This window comes from Acipenser ruthenus, chromosome 21 (assembly GCF_902713425.1).
Source record: "Acipenser ruthenus chromosome 21, fAciRut3.2 maternal haplotype, whole genome shotgun sequence".
Lineage (NCBI taxonomy): Eukaryota > Metazoa > Chordata > Actinopteri > Acipenseriformes > Acipenseridae > Acipenser > Acipenser ruthenus.
In genome coordinates, this window is record NC_081209.1 from 1,285,165 (window position 1) to 1,302,146 (window position 16,982).

Here is a 16,982-nt window from a genome sequence, read left to right on the forward strand (position 1 = left end):
TCATGGAAGGCAGAGGTTGATCCTGTTTGTTTAGAGCACAGTGTTGGAGCGCCAGGCAGCTGTTTGCTAGGCTAATAGAGGCAGAGCTTATTGCAGACTACGCCCAGGGGCACACCGAGGTGAGGCAGATAGCAGCAGCTTCAACCTGAAGGAAAGAGGACCCTCCCTATGGGGGATGGGCTTCGATACTTGGAACATCAAGTTTTGTCATTGACGTTGTTATTGTGCAGCTTTCAAAACTCGCAGTGTCAATAGACTGTTCCATTTGTCCATGGCGGCAGTGACTTCACAAAGCAGATGCAAAGCAAGCGACACCGCTCTGCCTTGTCTGGGGGCAGATATTGAAATAGCATGGCACACATGAATAGAGAAGATTTACTTCTCATTTCTTTTTTTTTTAAATGGATCCCCTTGTTTCTGAGGGGGTAGTGAGACAGGAGTTTTTTTTGGGGTTGTCTGGATGTGAGGAGCTGTTTCTTCTGGAGGGAGTGGTTCATTGAACCCGGAGCTGCGCGCCCAGCAGTCTCACGTTAAAGGGAGCAGGGAGGTGGGGTGTGGTGTGAACAAGATAATACGGTGTCCGATTATCCTCAATAAAACCTGCGGATGTGCAGGCAGGCATTCTGGGACACAACTCTGTTAAAAGCCAAGTTAATCTCCATTTCATTTGATCGATTGCCTAGACACTCACACACACACACACAAAACACAGAATTAAATGCTGGATCTCATTAAATTCTCTGCTGGTTACTGTGTTCTATTTGACAGGTGACTGTTTTAAGTGTCCATTAAAATCCAAGTGCGTTACATGTAAAACAATACGTTAAATGTGTTTTCAGGGGACATTGGCTTTGAGGGCACAGCTGCAGATACGGGAGCTCAGGAGGTGGAAATGAAACACTTTGCAGACAGGAGTCTGTCGACCTCAGGCTGGTTTGTGCCCTGCTGCTGTTTGCAGTTCATTTCAAATATCAGCACTTGAAGACAAAATGAAGCTTTGAAGGCATCAGTAATCATTTCAGGTCCAGAACTTGTTTCTAGAAAGAAAGAATTGAAATGTCCCGGAACAGCGTGAAAATAGAAGCACCCCCAGTGGCTTCACGGGGTACCTGGCACAACAGTGACATCTGACATGAGGAGAAAGCTTCATCTGTCTCCACTTTCATTTGCAGAGTATGCAATTCAGAGCTAGAAATCAAAGGCATGCAAGAAATTGCTTGTTAGAGGAAAAGCATTCTCGTTACATCCTTTAAGCATAAAGCAGATTTTTTTTTTCCCCCCAAGACAAACAAAGGACAGTTTAGCATTTAGTTAGTGTGTACATTTTTAATTACAAACTTAAGTGCAGTGAAAAGTAGCCATGCAGTAAATTAGAATGAGACACATCATTTAAACCAGCATGGTTCCGAGAAATCACTTTACTGTACATGAATTGAGTCATTGTACAGCAGGAATTCAGCATGCTTCCTGCACTGCTCCAAGACATTCTAGTAAGGTTAGGTGAAGCTAGAAGAATGATTCTCAGGAACGTGCTGTTTGAAATGAATGTGGAACTACAGGTTTTAATAAACAATACTATTGTATCAGTGTACGTACACTAGTATACTGTCAGGTGGGCTATGGGGTCAGAAACCCTGCAGTAAATTAGAGCATTTGTTATTACGACAGTTTAGCTGATCCAATACCTTTTTATTACAGTAAGTATAACCCTTATAAAGTTTCCCACAGTAAAATCTTGTATATAATAATATATGAAGCGTCATGTATAGTATTTAGAAATGCCACTTCCCTGTCTGGTATGGGAAAGGAACTCTCAAGATGCATTCGAATCCTGCTTTGAGAAACGACTGGGCGTATTAATCTTCCAAATCTTCAAATGGCTGCAGTTTAATTACCTGCCCTCCGCTTTAACTTGTACTTTCTGCCCCGCTTTCACTGCGGTCGTTTGTCACGCGGGATACAAGGCAAACACTGACGAGATTCTCCTGCCCATTTCCTCTGCTCTCAATTAAACACTCAATGGACCTGTGAACTCGCAGTGAACCTCAGACCCTTTGGTCTCAGGTCAGACGGCAGACCTGTACAGCAGCTCAAGGAAACTGTGCTGAACAGAGAGAGAGCACGAGTGCTTTAACCCAGCAGCACCAATGGAAACCTGCCCGGGCTCTACAGTGCTTCTGTGTACTTATTAATCTCTTTGGAGTAATCTGCCAGCTCTCAGACTGTTAATGAAGTGGTACACAGATACGTACTGTACAGTTCACTGAACTCAATGGCACAAGAGAACGATCCAGTCAAGTGGGATATATGGATGAACTTGTTGTACTGTATCACGCACGTCTTGGAGCCATCTTTAGTTGGAGAGCCATCGTCGTGGTTTGTGATGCAGTAGAAATCTGGCTTCGATTCAAATCCAGAATTTGAATGCTCTGACCTGTGACTTTTACATTGCTATTATCCACCGGATCCTCCTGTGCAAAAACAAAACTGTTGTTTCAGCTGGCTGCAGGTGGCTTGTCCTAAACCCATGTTTCCTTAATCACTTTTTCCTTCAATTATTTTAAACTAATGTAATCTGTTACCCTTCCCCAATCAGTACTTGGAAAGGAAATCTTTTATTAAAAAAAAAAGTGTTTTTCGCTGCGACAACAAGCTTTGGTGCTTTGTTTCTCTGTGAGTGTTGCCTTGCCCATCCTTCCCTTATGCCTAAATCCACAAATGCATTGACAACCTTTTTTTAATCAATTTTTTCTCCTGGTAATCTGGGGTCAGGTACCAGACGCACGCCCTTCCTCCGTTTCCTTTCCAGGAATGTACTGCTTGTGGGACAGTTCCTATATCCACTTTCTCTCAGCATCCTTGGTGACCTGGCGTCTCCATGGCTTTCAGTGCCCTTGTTCTATATAGATGGGGCTGCGCCGTGCTTGTCTGTGCTGTCTCTGATGTTAGTCTCTGTGGCGTCGCCAGCGAGTTCCGTGCCAAGGCTACTCCAGGCCCGGTTGGAAGACTCAGATCCTTCTCCTGGAAGCCTTGTCTGAGCCGTGCTCCTTGTCGGTTAGTCCAGTGTCTCAGCCCATTGCTTTATTCTTATGTTCTGTTATTTATTCAGCAATCCGTTCATTTATTTAGAGTTGTGTAAACAGGATAGAACACAGAGATACATAATCTCACAGGCCCTTCCTGTTGGCAGCAGTAAAGTACACATTCTGTGCTTAAAAAGAGATCATATATTATGAAACAAAGGCATAAGAATAACAGGATGTCTTGACTGTGAACAGGACCAAGCACTGGTGTATACTGCAGCATTACCTCGTTCCAAATGAATAGATGTAGCAAGTCAACATCACATTTTACAATTTCCCATGGTTAAAAACCCATTAGTAACTTGCTGTACTGTGATGAGTATAACATCAGTATTTGCGTTTCATTGCTACCATTTGAAACGTGTGTGCTTTGGTTTATTTTCCATCATGTACATACTGGTGATATACGTCATGCTCATTAACATTTTCGTTTACATTGATTTTTAATTTACAGCCGTGATGGAGAATGTATGTTACTATTTTACTGATGTTTTCCATTTGAAGAAAACATTTTAACAAGATTTACTGTACCTAAAATGAAACCTGGTACTATAATGAGAAGGGATGTGAAGTCGTCATCACCGACTGTCTGAAAACACCAAACTTTTAAAGGCTCTCCGCACCGTTGAAATGTGTCCATCTCTTCCTTCATCTCTTTTCAGGCCTGGGGCTGTTTTGAAGGCCTGGGGGACGGGTAACCCCCCCACCCCCCTCCCAGGACACTTCACCCCTGCCTGTCCGCTTCCGACCCAGCTTGGGATTCACGGCCGGGACCTCCCCTGTGCCACGGTCCCCTCCCCCAGCCTGACTCGCACACACTTACCTCGCAGGGCTCCAGGATGACAGCCTGGCTTTATCTGTTTGACTGGCGGCTCTCTCATGTGCTCCTGTAAATGATTGATGAAGTTTGTTGTTGCTTTACCTTCATCCCATTACTAATACTGGAGGGGGGGGGGGCTTAACCCTGAAAAGCAATGAGAGCTGCTGCCTGCCTCCCCCTGCCCCTGCTGGGTCCCATGCAAATTACTACAGCACAGCTTCAAGTTTCCAGCAGCCACTAATGTGCAGTCCATTTTGTGACCTCTGTTTAACTCCTAGATCTGAATTCAGCAGCCAGCTAACACTCTAACCTTATATACTGTATTTTACGATTATTGCCCCCCCCCCCCGCCAAAGTAAAATTGCAAGACGATCTATCTCATGTAAATTAAAACTGTCTTCACCTCTAAAGTGTGCACCACATATATGAGGAACGGCACTGTGGGGGGAACACAGTTCCTTTCCAATGAATAACAGTGTGCTGCTCACAGATTCTGCATGAGAGGTTTGAATTGAACCTGATAAAGGGGAGCAGTGATGATTACATTGAGGCTAATGAGGGGAGGGAGGCTCACGCCGGCACCAGGGGTCTGCCTGGTCTTCCTTGAAACACAGAGTCCCACGTGAGCCACATGCTCGGAGGGGCTAACAGCTGGAGGGCTGGTCCAATCCCTGAGGTGAGATAAAAGGGAAGGCTGCCTGGCTCAGGGGGGATTGCTGTGTATTTCTGGGTTATGAAACGGTCGATGCTGGGAATACAAGCAGTACTTGCTCTAATGATCCGTCTATATGCTGAGGATAAAAGGGAACAGGTTTGGCATGAACAGCACCCTCCCCCACATTGCATTCTTCTTCATTGGTATTCTAATAATAACTAACAGAAGTATTGAGAGGTCTGCTGTTGTGTTATAGCGTCCTGTAGCTTGTATATATATATTGCATAATGTATACTACATACAATACATTCATTGTGAATAATGCACTAGCATCTTATGTTGTGGAAGGTGTAACTGGAAGAAGTCAGTAGTGGTGCAAGGAAGCACTTTTAATCTGTGCGTTGAGGACATAATATAACTAACTGTATTACTAGAATGCAATATCTGCATGTTACTCTTATTAAAAATATTTCATTAAAATTCTAGCAATGTAATGAGTATAGGCCCCCCAGGAAACACAGACCCTGTGTCTTTAAATTATGTAAGAGCTCCATAAATGCTGATATCATCTGTTGAGCCAAGTTTAGCCTAGGCAATCACACGAGTTGCTGTGTGAGTGATCTGCACTGTTAATCTGTTACGATTACCACCAGTTAAAGTAATGTACCTCTCCCCCTCTCTCTCACTCCCACCCTCCTCCTCTCCCTCTAAGCGTGTCAATGGTGGATTGGCTGTCTGCCAAGGGAAGCCTTGCACTGGGTCTTCCCCTTGGCAGCCGGCCCAGAGCTCATACATAATCAAGGCCATTGAGCACCTCACAGGAGTGTGGCTGTGTTTACATGACTGGGGTCAGAGAACAGGCAGCTGCACCATGTGACTCAATCCCAGGCCTCCAGGGAACTGGCAGAGCAGAGCGCTCACTGGAGAGAGAGACAGAGAGATGCACAGTGACCCTCTTGCATTACCATAAATCTAGGGACAACCCCTCCTAATCGGAATGGAAGACGTTGTGACCCCCGCAGGGTGATGAAAATGTCCCGTTCTGAAGCTCAGGAAGGGAGGGGGGTTTAGCGTGTTTTTAATTTCACACACGAGTGGAGTCGGAAGTAGACCATGCCCCACCTACCACAGAGCTGTTTTAATTTGCAGTTAATGAGAGAATGCGTTCCTGCTGGGAATGCGCAGCACACACACACCTCGGGGCCTGGGGATACAGCGAGGATTCCTCATGGTGCAGGAGATACTGCACTGGGACCAGGAGGGAGGCAACACTCTTCTAATGAGCCACTGCAAATCTCTGAGAAACACAAGAGATAATTAAATAGTCTCCCACACAAAGCAATAGGGAAAAGGAACCAGTTACAATATAATAGATTTATATAGAAATAAATGAGTGCAGTTAACATGGGGATCAGAAGCTCCACTGTTAGTTTTCAAACACACTTTCCCTTGACAAAGGGATGTTAAACATCCTGAAACATTAGGAATCTGGCTCTTTTGAGCAAACCCTTAGATAGATAAATAGACAGATCATTTATGTACACTGCAGTTCCAGCTCCTTTCAAACCTAGATAGATAGAGAATCATTTCTTATAACAGGTTATAAAAAGAATAATGCACTAATGCAGTGTTATTCTTTCTTACCATCATCGCATAATCTATAACTGTTAATTACATAATTAATAACATTCTTAAAGATGTGTATACAACCACTTATCACTAATTTTAATTTGAGGCAAATGATACAAATTAAAAAGTTTAAATTAAAAAAAAAAGGAAGCAAGAGTGTATCTGAATTCCTCTAGCCCTTTGTTTGTGGTTTCCAGTCGGGAGCATGTGTTGTGTTGCACTGCAGGTATCTCCGTTGTGGGTACAGTAAATACTTCACTGATTGACGTTGGCTATTGATTTCTCAGCTATGTGCATCTGAATTATTATTATTTATTTTTTTATGACATAATGGTTCTACAACTTAATAGCCGTTCTTTATGGAAAATAAAATCCACTTTGCTGTGATCTCAAAATGTGCTCATTCGTCCTAAACAGCATGTTCTCATGGCAGGCTTGCTATTTACAGCCCACTTGGGGTGGTCAGCGGGGATTCGTTTCAGTGCTTTTTTTACACCTTGGGTGTGGCAGAGGGCAGACACACAAAGGAAGCCATTCAGAGAGTGGAGAAGGTTTCAGTGGTATGAGGTGAGGTGTTACAAAATGGACAATCCCTGGGTAGTTTTATTTTTTTAGCATCTTGGTTATTTGCATTGTAACACTATGAGCTTGCTTTGTGGCGCAGCACCTCTATAAAAATGCATGTCCAGTCTCGGATGTGTCTGGGTTAACACCTTTACATTAGAAGCAATTCTAGACGGGTTCATTTGCTTTGCCAGGCCACAAGCAAACAAGCAAAGCAAAGTATTCTGAAGCTGTAACGTCTGTCAGGATAGACGCTTGAGCTCTAGCAGCTTGTTTGGAAAGCAGTCCCAGCAAAGCGTGTGTTTTATTATTTGAGGTACAGATACAATCCTGTGATCACGCCAGCGCCAGTAGAGACCTCACCTGTGTTGTGTGCTAATTACCCCGGTGCAATGCAGGGCTCACACCTGTGACCGCACCGCCAGGCCTGACTCCTTCCCATCTATCACCCCTGCTGGGAATAGGCACGTTGAAACACAGCCAAGCCCTTGATGTGCGGGAGGCACTCTGGGAAGAAGAACAAGGCATGTTGGTTGCAGTAGCTTGGACATCCAGTATATTGCATATTGTATACTAGATACAGTGCAATCGTTGTAAATAATGCACTAGCATCTTATGTTCTGGAAGGCGTAACTGGAAGAAGTCAGTAGTGGTGCAAGGAAGCACTTTTACTCTGTTCCTTGTGGACATATTAATAATAATAATAATAATAATAATAGAGCTAAATGTATTACTGGAATGCACTATCCGCATGCCACTCTTATTCTTTTACATACATACGATACACCTGCTGTATATACCCAATGTTTAGTATAATTTGAGAATTATACCCCAGGCTTTTAGCAACCAGCAACACAACCATGGGAACATAACTGGCTCAGCGGTCTCAATTTACAAAAGAAACCTTTCAAAACAAATGAAATAATATGCTGGGCAAATTCTTAATGTGAGTAATTTGTGCAGATTAGTTATAATGTCTATTTACACAACACTGCAGTTTGTGGGGCTCTGGCTTTAGGTATTGCTGGAAGGCTTGGCTGTCAGGGTGGTTTATCTCTGTAGAAATCTATCACTTAGAGGTTTATTATACTCTTCCCGTTCTCATACTTCTGCATGAATTTACCGTGCTTAACTGTGGTTTCCAGTGCTTTGTTTTCCAGTGCTTTACCAATGAAGGTGTGCATTGCCATGCTCTTGCAGTGCGGTACTACACTTTGCTCTAGTGTACTCTGTGGAATACTACAGTAAAAGGCAAGTAGCTATCTGCCTTCCACTAGAGGCACATAGGAATTAGGCGGGTCCCTGGAAATGAACTGCTGTGAAACCTCCCAAGATGAAAGCTTAAAAGAAGGACACCAGCCTAGAAAAGAGAAGGGAAAGAGGGAGCTTGATTGAAGTCTATACAATCCTAGTGTTCTAGATGCAACTCAACCAAACTGTCTTACCTGCTTCCCCTGTTTTCTGTTTCTGTTTCCTGCTTGGCTGCTGTGCTGACTAATTATTCCAGCAAAAAATACTTCTGAAAAGACTCCCCAAGGCTGATCGTGCAGAAGTGAGGTGGGGACTCATATCGGTGCTGCACAGGCTTCAGAGCACAATGCTATAGCAGTGCACAGTGCAACGGTAATCTGCTTCCCCACACCCTGCTGAGTCATTTAAGTAATACGAAAATGTAGTTGATATAAATAATGGTGGGTTCTCATGAGAAGGCTGGCTGTGGTGAAATTAAAAGGCGCTTGTTAAAATGTGTAGATATGTTTCTCAATATAAGACCACGCCACCTAGTTTGACTGAAGCATGGAAATGCAGAACTAATGCAAGCTGACAATGATGAATGGGCAGGCCTGCTCGTGAATTCTGAAGTGGAGAATCTGTTGTAGTTGATTTGCGCTGAACTCACTTTAATCTGCATACAGTTTGGAGGGGGGAGGGGGTGCATTAATGTTAATCAAACACAGCTGACAGCTCTTAATGAAACTTTCATATAAAAGATTGTTCATTGCTGCGGAACCGGTAATTAACATGCAATAGTAAAATACACCTCACTCTCAGCACACTGGAACAATTCAGAGTCTTATAAAGTATCCATAGATAAGAGCCAAGGTCAGCGTCATTTATTGGGAAATATTCAAGGGAGAAACACCGCTTCTCAGAAAAAACATGCATGCTTTGGAGCAATGGTAGATGACCTTGCCTGTTTCCTAATTGCACAGGGTTCATTTGCATGTTGTTTAATAGCTCACTGTAATAGCAATCTTTTATTGCAGTTTGCATTTATAAACGCAATCGAATCTCTACATTACAGATGCATTACCAATGCAGCAGCACAATCTATCATTCATAAAAACTGCATCTACATAATACCAAGCCTGCTTTTGAAAGGTGAATTGAATCAAATAGTACCAAAAAAAATGTATATTCTAAATTTGAGAAGCAAGTCATAAAGTTTCTGAAATATATTTTTGCATTTCAAAGTGACGCATCATTTTTATTCGCATTCATTAAAATGACAACAGCTGCAAGATACTTTAATAATATAACACAAAATATATGTGCCGTGGGTATGCAATAAAAGAGCTGAATATCTATCTATTTGTGTGTGTGTGTGTGTATGTATGTGTGTGTGTGTGTATATATATATATATATATAAAATGAGACAGACACTAAGCCGATGTGGGATGATGATGGTGTGTAGTTAATACTCTCCAGGAGATGGTGCATTAAAAATGACATGTGCAAAATCCTAATTGTGGACAAGCAGATATGCCCTTTTATTATCTGCCAGAGAAGAGGCTTTTAGCAGCATCAGTGACTTGGCATTATATGTCAGTCCATCAGAACAAGAGGCCATCTGTGGTGTGGGGGAGGAGCAGGACCCTGCCTCCAGCTGAACGCTCTGGTTTAGCAGTCACCTCCCCATACAGTCCATTCCAAACTGAGCCAGCCTGCCTCCAGCTGAACACTCTGGTTTAGCAGTCACCTCCCCATACAGTCCATTCCAAACTGAGCCAGCCTGCCTCCAGCTGAATGCTCTGGTTTAGCAGTCACCTCCCCATACAGTCCATTCCAAACTGAGCCAGCCTGCCTCCAGCTGAACGCTCTGGTTTAGCAGTCACCTCCCCATACAGTCCATTCCAAACTGAGCCAGTCGGCATGTTACAGTGCAAAGCTAGTTAGAATAAAAGGTCATATTCATGGGGTTTAACCTTCGTTTTATGTCATGTGTATTGCTGTATCCAGAAAACGCAGTGGCGTTGCCATTGATTTTACAGGGAATTTGCAGTAGATCTGTCATTGTACAAAGGTGTCATAGTAATGTCTGCAAACCAGCAAACTGTATGCCTGCTTTTATATTTTACTGCATATTCTGCTGAGCAACAGGCCTCGGTGCTGTTCTGTGTCATCAGTGGCACATGGTTAAATCAACGTGGACAAAGAAACACGTGGAATCACTTGGGTATTTGAATTAGCACGGATGATATGAAATGTAAGAGGTGATCTGCAGGATTTAATGAAAGCTTTGAGGGAACTTTCTTGGCTTTGCACCGATTCCTCTCTTAACTAAATAACGGACTAGTCCTGCTGTTGCAGAACGACTCAGCAGTTATCACGCTCAAGTGCCAGCTGCCCACGTTTGATTTACATGTGCTTGTTTGTGATGAGTGCTGGTGTGCAGTATAACAGAGTGTCTGTGTGGATACAAGCGTGTACCTAGATGTGCACGCTTCACAGCGATGTGTCTGTTGCATGGTAAGCCCTGGTGTGATTCTTTGTACTGTATGCTGTGCTTCTGCATGCTGTTATGATTGATGTGCCAGTAAGGGCTGAATGTGTGCTCGCTGTCCCTGGAGACCACCGTGAAAAAGAGGCGCTGAGACATTTGAAATAAATGAACCATCTAGGGTATAGCTCCTACCCTGCTAGAGGTTCGCTCTAAGCACTAGGCATCGTATTTAGTGCCTCAATAAAAAAGACAGTTGTCTCACTGCATTAGTTTTCCTATTTTCCTGACCAGTTTATTGTTATTCAAAAGTAGATGCTAATGTCTTAAAGGGGGCACCGTGCCTACTTGTTTTTTAATGAGCTTCTTATTGGGTTTTTCCCCAAGAACTGAAATTGCATTATGGAGATAAAGAAGCCATGGCCATACTGCCTTTTAACCAGCTCCACAGTTAAAGTTCCTTGTCTTACTCATGAAACTTTATATTCTCACACATATGCCCGCAGGCTGGGGGGGGGGGGGGGGGTGATCGTTTGAGTTTACCTCGTCTGCAGTAGTTACACTGGCAGTCAGTGTGTGTGATCGTTTGAGTTTACCTCGTCTGCAGTAGTTACACTGGCAGTCAGGGTGTGTGATCGTTTGAGTTTGCCTCGTCTGCAGTAGTTACACTGGCAGTCAGGGTGTGTGATCGTTTGAGTTACACTGGCAGTCAGGGTGTGTGATCGTTTGAGTTTACCTCGTCTGCAGTAGTTACACTGGCAGTCAGGGTGTGTGATCGTTTGAGTTTACCTCGTCTGCAGTAGTTACACTGGCAGTCAGTGCGTGTGATCGTTTGAGTTTACCTCGTCTGCAGTAGTTACACTGGCAGTCAGGGTGTGTGATCGTTTGAGTTTACCTCGTCTGCAGTAGTTACACTGGCAGTCAGTGCGTGTGATCGTTTGAGTTTACCTCGTCTGCAGTAGTTACACTGGCAGTCAGGGTGTGTGATCGTTTGAGTTTACCTCGTCTGCAGTAGTTACACTGGCAGTCAGGGTGTGTGATCGTTTGAGTTTACCTCGTCTGCAGTAGTTACACTGGCAGTCAGGGTGTGTGATCGTTTGAGTTTACCTCGTCTGCAGTAGTTACACTGGCAGTCACGGTGTGTGATCGTTTGAGTTTATCTCGTCTGCAGTAGTTACACTGGCAGTCAGGGTGTGTGATCGTTTGAGTTTACCTCGTCAGCTGTCATGCGTTCGGCTGCTGTTTGTAATATGATATGTGTTTGCTTGAGATGGGTGCTGGCTCTTTGGTTTGTGAATTGAGACATTGTTCTCAATGGGTATTCTTCTGGTTAAAAAAATTGAAATGACAGAAAACTGCTCAAAGTACTTCATGCTAACCGGCCAGTGAACTGTTTTCAAATTTCAAAGTAAGTTGTTCCACATGTGACGACTTCTTGATTCTTTGTTGATGTTGTGCCACTTCTTTATTTTTTTGTCCACCCCTTGTCTTCAAAGCCAGGCAAAGGGGTTGATTGTGGGTCAGCACTGGCAAAGGGTTTCCATGACAACCCTAATGACTATCATTTGTTCAGCAGTTCCGTCCCCTGCATCTCATTACATTTCTATGGCTGTCACACCGGAGCTGAGGCAAGTAATTCATATCAAACACACAGAGCTAGATAGAATTCAATTAAACTGGGCATCGTGCAAAGGCTGCAAGCGACACAAGTTTCAGTGACCCTAGAGGATTGGGTCAAATAAGGTGGCTCGTTTGCCCAGATGATTGCTTTCCTTTGAAACCAGCAATCTGAATTGGAATAGTTTCTCACAACATTATTATTATTATTATTATTATTATTATTATTATTATTGATTGGACTTGTGGTTGGGAAATGGTACCATAAACACCTGTAACTGAACTTGCTCTGGCTGAATCATATTCACTTCATGCACAGGACAGTGCATCGATACAAGGTACTTTGTCTTAGTAAAATGGATTTGACCGCTGCTGGTTGCATTGCCACGTTCAGTCACAGATGTTGCATGTCTCCCTAAACGTCTGTGAACGGTGATATCATAGGTCCTGGCGTTTAGTGTTACATGCTTATCTAAATGCTTGTTATGCTAAACCTGAACATTTTTAGAACGCTGGCCACAAAATAAATGCCTGTTCTTCTTCCCTTTATAATAAAACTCCTTGAATGCAGGGCAATTAGTCACGTGTTATGATGACTGGGTATTTTTGGTCTATCTAGTGGCTGCTTTGTAATTGTACATATTTTACTCTGTACAAAAAGGGAGATGAACACTTTTTTATCAATATAAAAGAGTAAAAAACAGATTTTTATGAGAGGCTTTTCTTTATGGTATTAAGCTTGTCTTATTTTCCTATGCATACATTCGCCGCATTGAACCTCAAGCTCTAATTTGGTTTGATCTTATTTTCAAACCTGTAATACAGCCTGCAAGAGATTCTAGTATAGAAGATTATTCAAATGCTTAGGCAGGCATATGGGGCTGGTTTTGCCTATATTCAAACGTACTTCAACAAGCCAGAACGTCCCTGAAAATAAAACAGGTCTTCACATGAGTGAAAGTGTCCTCCTTTGTGACGTGAGAGAGCTATTACGTTTCTTTCAGGCATTTGCAAGTGTGGAGTAGCTTCTCCCTGTCCCAGCTGTATGTGCTCATACTATTCACACAGCTACCAGTCACCACTACAGCTTTACAACCTGAAGTCTAGAAGTGGCTACACGCTGGAGATAAATTAGAGAACTCCGGATTCATTCAAAGAAGAACAAAAAGTGAGCTCATAAAAACCCTGCTGATATGATCATTCCAGCGAGAGCAGGTGAGCAGGAAGTGGAAAAGTCTCTTACTGGGTTCCTTCAGCTGTCCTGAGATCAACAACACTGTGCTCCAGAAACCCTTGATACCTCTCTGATTCGCTGCTCACACTTCACCGGTACAAGCGATAGGTTACTGTGCTGCTCTTTACAATATATAGTTGCTTGGTAATAATGTGTGATGTTTACCAGAAGATAAATTCATAAAAAATGTAGAAATCACTGAAATCTCACTTCTAGAGAGATTTCCTATTAGAAATGTATTCTGTGCTTTGAAATACAATGTTGGGAAGCAGTGTTAAGGAAAGACACAAAGAGGGGCAATATCTTACTAGTTCACCCTCAAAGCAGGGAGAGCAGACTGCTGTGTGTCCTTCAGTGAAGCAGCAAGATTCACAGAAAACCCTGTACTTCATTAAAGACATGCTTCGCACAGCACAGTGAAACGCCTCATCTTCTGCCACCGAGAGGCACGCCCACCTACCTTTCCTTCCTTTGACATGATAGACATTCTTCTGAAGAGACAGCCTACCTCTCAGGTCTTTGTTTCTTGAACAGTATCTCGCCACACCTGAACCCAGTCCGCTTGCTTTCAGGAGAGGTCTCTTATCCGTGGTTGTTGTTGGTTTTGTTTGTTCTTTCTCCAAACAGGACTTTGTGATCTCTTGATAAGATCTGGAAACACAGTGTAAGAGTTCCAGTCTGAATCCCTGGAAGAATAGGTCTTCATGCATTTCCATCACGCTGTGCAGAGTATGCTAGCGTGTCCTTTTGAACAGAAGAGAACATGAAATAAATAAAATAATTACGTAAGATTTGTATGTTTAGAAGACACCAGATTAGAAAAGGAAATTAAACAAAAGAGAAAGACATACCATGAATGACAGTAAATAGGGGGGTGGGCTGAGTGGGATAAAGTGGGCAATATATGTCCCACCACTAGCAGTTCTGTACCAAAACCAGAAATTGATTATTTGGAATGAAGAAAATTGATTTTTTTTTTTTTTTTTACTTTTTAATAAATGTATCAAGCAAAGCACCCGATTTTAATAATAATGATTCCCTAAAAAAAAAACAATCCCGCCAAAAAATATCATTTGAAATGGAACATACAGTAGATTTGACTTCATAAACCACAACATTACCGTGAAATTGACAAACTCTGCCGCAGCACCGTGGAGCTCTGCAGCAAGCTGGTGGCACGAGAAGCTTACTCTCTGTGTTCCGTGAAACGCCGTTTTCAAAGAGGTTTCCTTGTTCGTCCGAGTGTTGTCAAGCTGTGGTGTTGCCCTGCAGGCATCGTGCTGCACATACCAGCCTTCAGGGGCATGGTGGGATTAGTGTCGATCTGCTCCAGCTTGTTGGGCAGCATTCCAGGGAAGCCATGGCAATAGAACGGGGTCAGCAGATTCGGTGTCTGAGGCTGTGGTGCAGGCAGGCAGATTAAATCACCTCCTCTGTGGAGACACTTACTGCTCAAGAATCTGGTGGCCGCAACTTGATCTAAAGCATGCATGCCTCCCCTAACCAAGCGGAAGACAAACAAACGTCTGCTAGAAGGCCCTGAACATGTCTTTGAAGACTCCACAAAGTGTTAATTTCCAAATTCGGATCTTATTTGAATGCATGCCAGGGCATGAAGACTGCTGTTTTCTTCAGCTACACCCTCCTTTACTGCGGGGTTGTTTTTTTAGCGACTTTCTAAAAGCTGTATTTCTGAAGAGTGCTGGTTTGAAAATGAACCACTGGGGCGTGCAGGTGATATTGCTGTTCCCCTCTGAAGCTGTGGTTTCATGCAGAGATCTTCTAACCCACTAACTCACAGCTGCCACCGTTGCAGAGGGGGCAGATATTACAGTTGCACATCACAAATTCATGGTTAGAAGTTTTTCTCTTTGCTGTTTTGCTCATTAAGCCTGGTCATTAATGATCTACACAGAAACAACCAATCGATAACGACAGAGAACACACATACGATATTACGAGTAAGACATGAATGATCAGCGCTCGGGTGCGTTAGCATTTACTGGTAATGCCAACAAAATGTCTCAGGGTTGTTTTTTTATTATTATTATTATTATTATTATTATTATTTTGGAAGTGAAGTGTTGAGCACTGGGAATGTAATTGACCTCTTTTGTGTTCTCCAGATGTACAGTGTTTTTTTTTAACCATTCAGAAGATTAAACATTTTCAATATGTAAATATGCACAAAGAGCAAAGAGGAACCTGCATTTTCATGGCAGCTTTAGACAGGTGTGGAAGCTTATCCAGGTGTCTCAAGTATTTATTTAGGCAGACCGGTGATGTGTCAGTCAGCATGCCTAATAGAAAAACGTTAAAAATAAATGCTGTATTGCATTCTGTTTCTACTTGAGTCACAAAGGAAATTGTGGCAGCCAAGCTTAGCCTCTAGCTATAGCCAAAAGATATATATATATAATGAGAGAGAGATATATAAACATAATTTTGATTTTCTTTTAACAACATGTAATCAAAGAAATACAAAATGCTAATAGTAGTAGTACAGTATTTTGTGTTAGAGTTTGAAATGTCACATTTTTCAGTTTTTCGCAGTGAATCCACTGCTAAACCAGTTTGAAGCTCCTGTAAGTCTGGGGAGCAGCTCTCTCACTCGGGAGTGACTTGCAGACCTCATTGTTCTTGTGCGCATTCCACTGAAATCAGTTTACAGGGAATAAGCCATTTATTTTTAATGCACGGTACCTGGGGAGCCGGGCTCTAATTATGGCTTGTGGCATGTAATTAGGTTTGAGCCCAGAACCCTGCGTCAGGCTGCTGAACGCCAGGGTATGACATATGAAAGGGAAATACAGTTTCGTTGAAGCAACCTGAAATAGGGATTGAAGAGCTGGGATTCTGCCATGTGTTCAGCGAGCAGTTGGCTCTGGGGGTTCTTTTTCATTCAGTGATAAGTTGCATTCATGCGTGCTTTTTGTTCCCCACTCTAAATTTGTATAGATAGTATCAGTCTTATTACATCTCCCCCAGGCTGCAGAGAAACCTCTGTGCAGTATGTGCTGTTTTAAAGTACTAAAACAATATCATTAAATATTCATTGACCGGATACTGCAAAAAAGAGTCTCATTCCCTTGTGTTTGCACGTTGCCTTCATCTGTTCACTCTCGTAACCCACTGGGGTAGAATCACTTTATTTCTGGGGACTGGCATACTAGATATCTCCCCTCTCATCATCATCTCTATGTACGATGTTTCCTTTACATCAAGCTTGTACAACAACACACCTGCAGTAAAGAGCCCTGTGGTGGATATACAGATCTGTGGTAGGCAGTCCAGCATGCACATGTTTTGTCCTGTCAAATGCCATGTTAAGGCCTGTACCCTTTTACCTCACTGAGGATTGAAAGCCCAGGAACAGGAAGCACAAGGAACAGTATTCTTGTATTTTTAGAGCAAGCAGGAAACTGATGCAGCTGCAGAAAATGTCCGAGAGACTGTGAGCTCTGAAATATTCCCGCACCCCAGGGACTTGCGAGCTCTTAAGTACCGTGATCACATAACCCTGAGCAGCTGTTTTTCCTTGGGATCAGAGGAAGGGAAGACTGCTGCAGCACTTGTCACCCGTGGCCTGAGCATTTTCACTACTTTGCTAGGAGTCGAGCCAAAGACAACATTGATGTAACTGTGACCCTATAGGTGA

The 16,982-nt window shown here is 43.0% G+C and overlaps 1 long non-coding RNA gene across 1 annotated transcript; it reads right to left on the reverse strand.

Annotated features, from left to right (window-relative positions):
- Positions 1-5,277: 5,277 nt before the first annotated feature.
- On the reverse strand, positions 5,278-14,679 carry LOC131699007 (uncharacterized). The gene is made up of 4 exons (XR_009307988.1): positions 14,446-14,679; positions 13,833-14,068; positions 7,115-7,258; positions 5,278-5,855 (listed from the first exon to the last, which is right to left on the reverse strand). It is a non-coding gene; the product is annotated as an uncharacterized LOC131699007 (long non-coding RNA).
- Between the last annotated feature and the right edge of the window lie 2,303 nt (positions 14,680-16,982).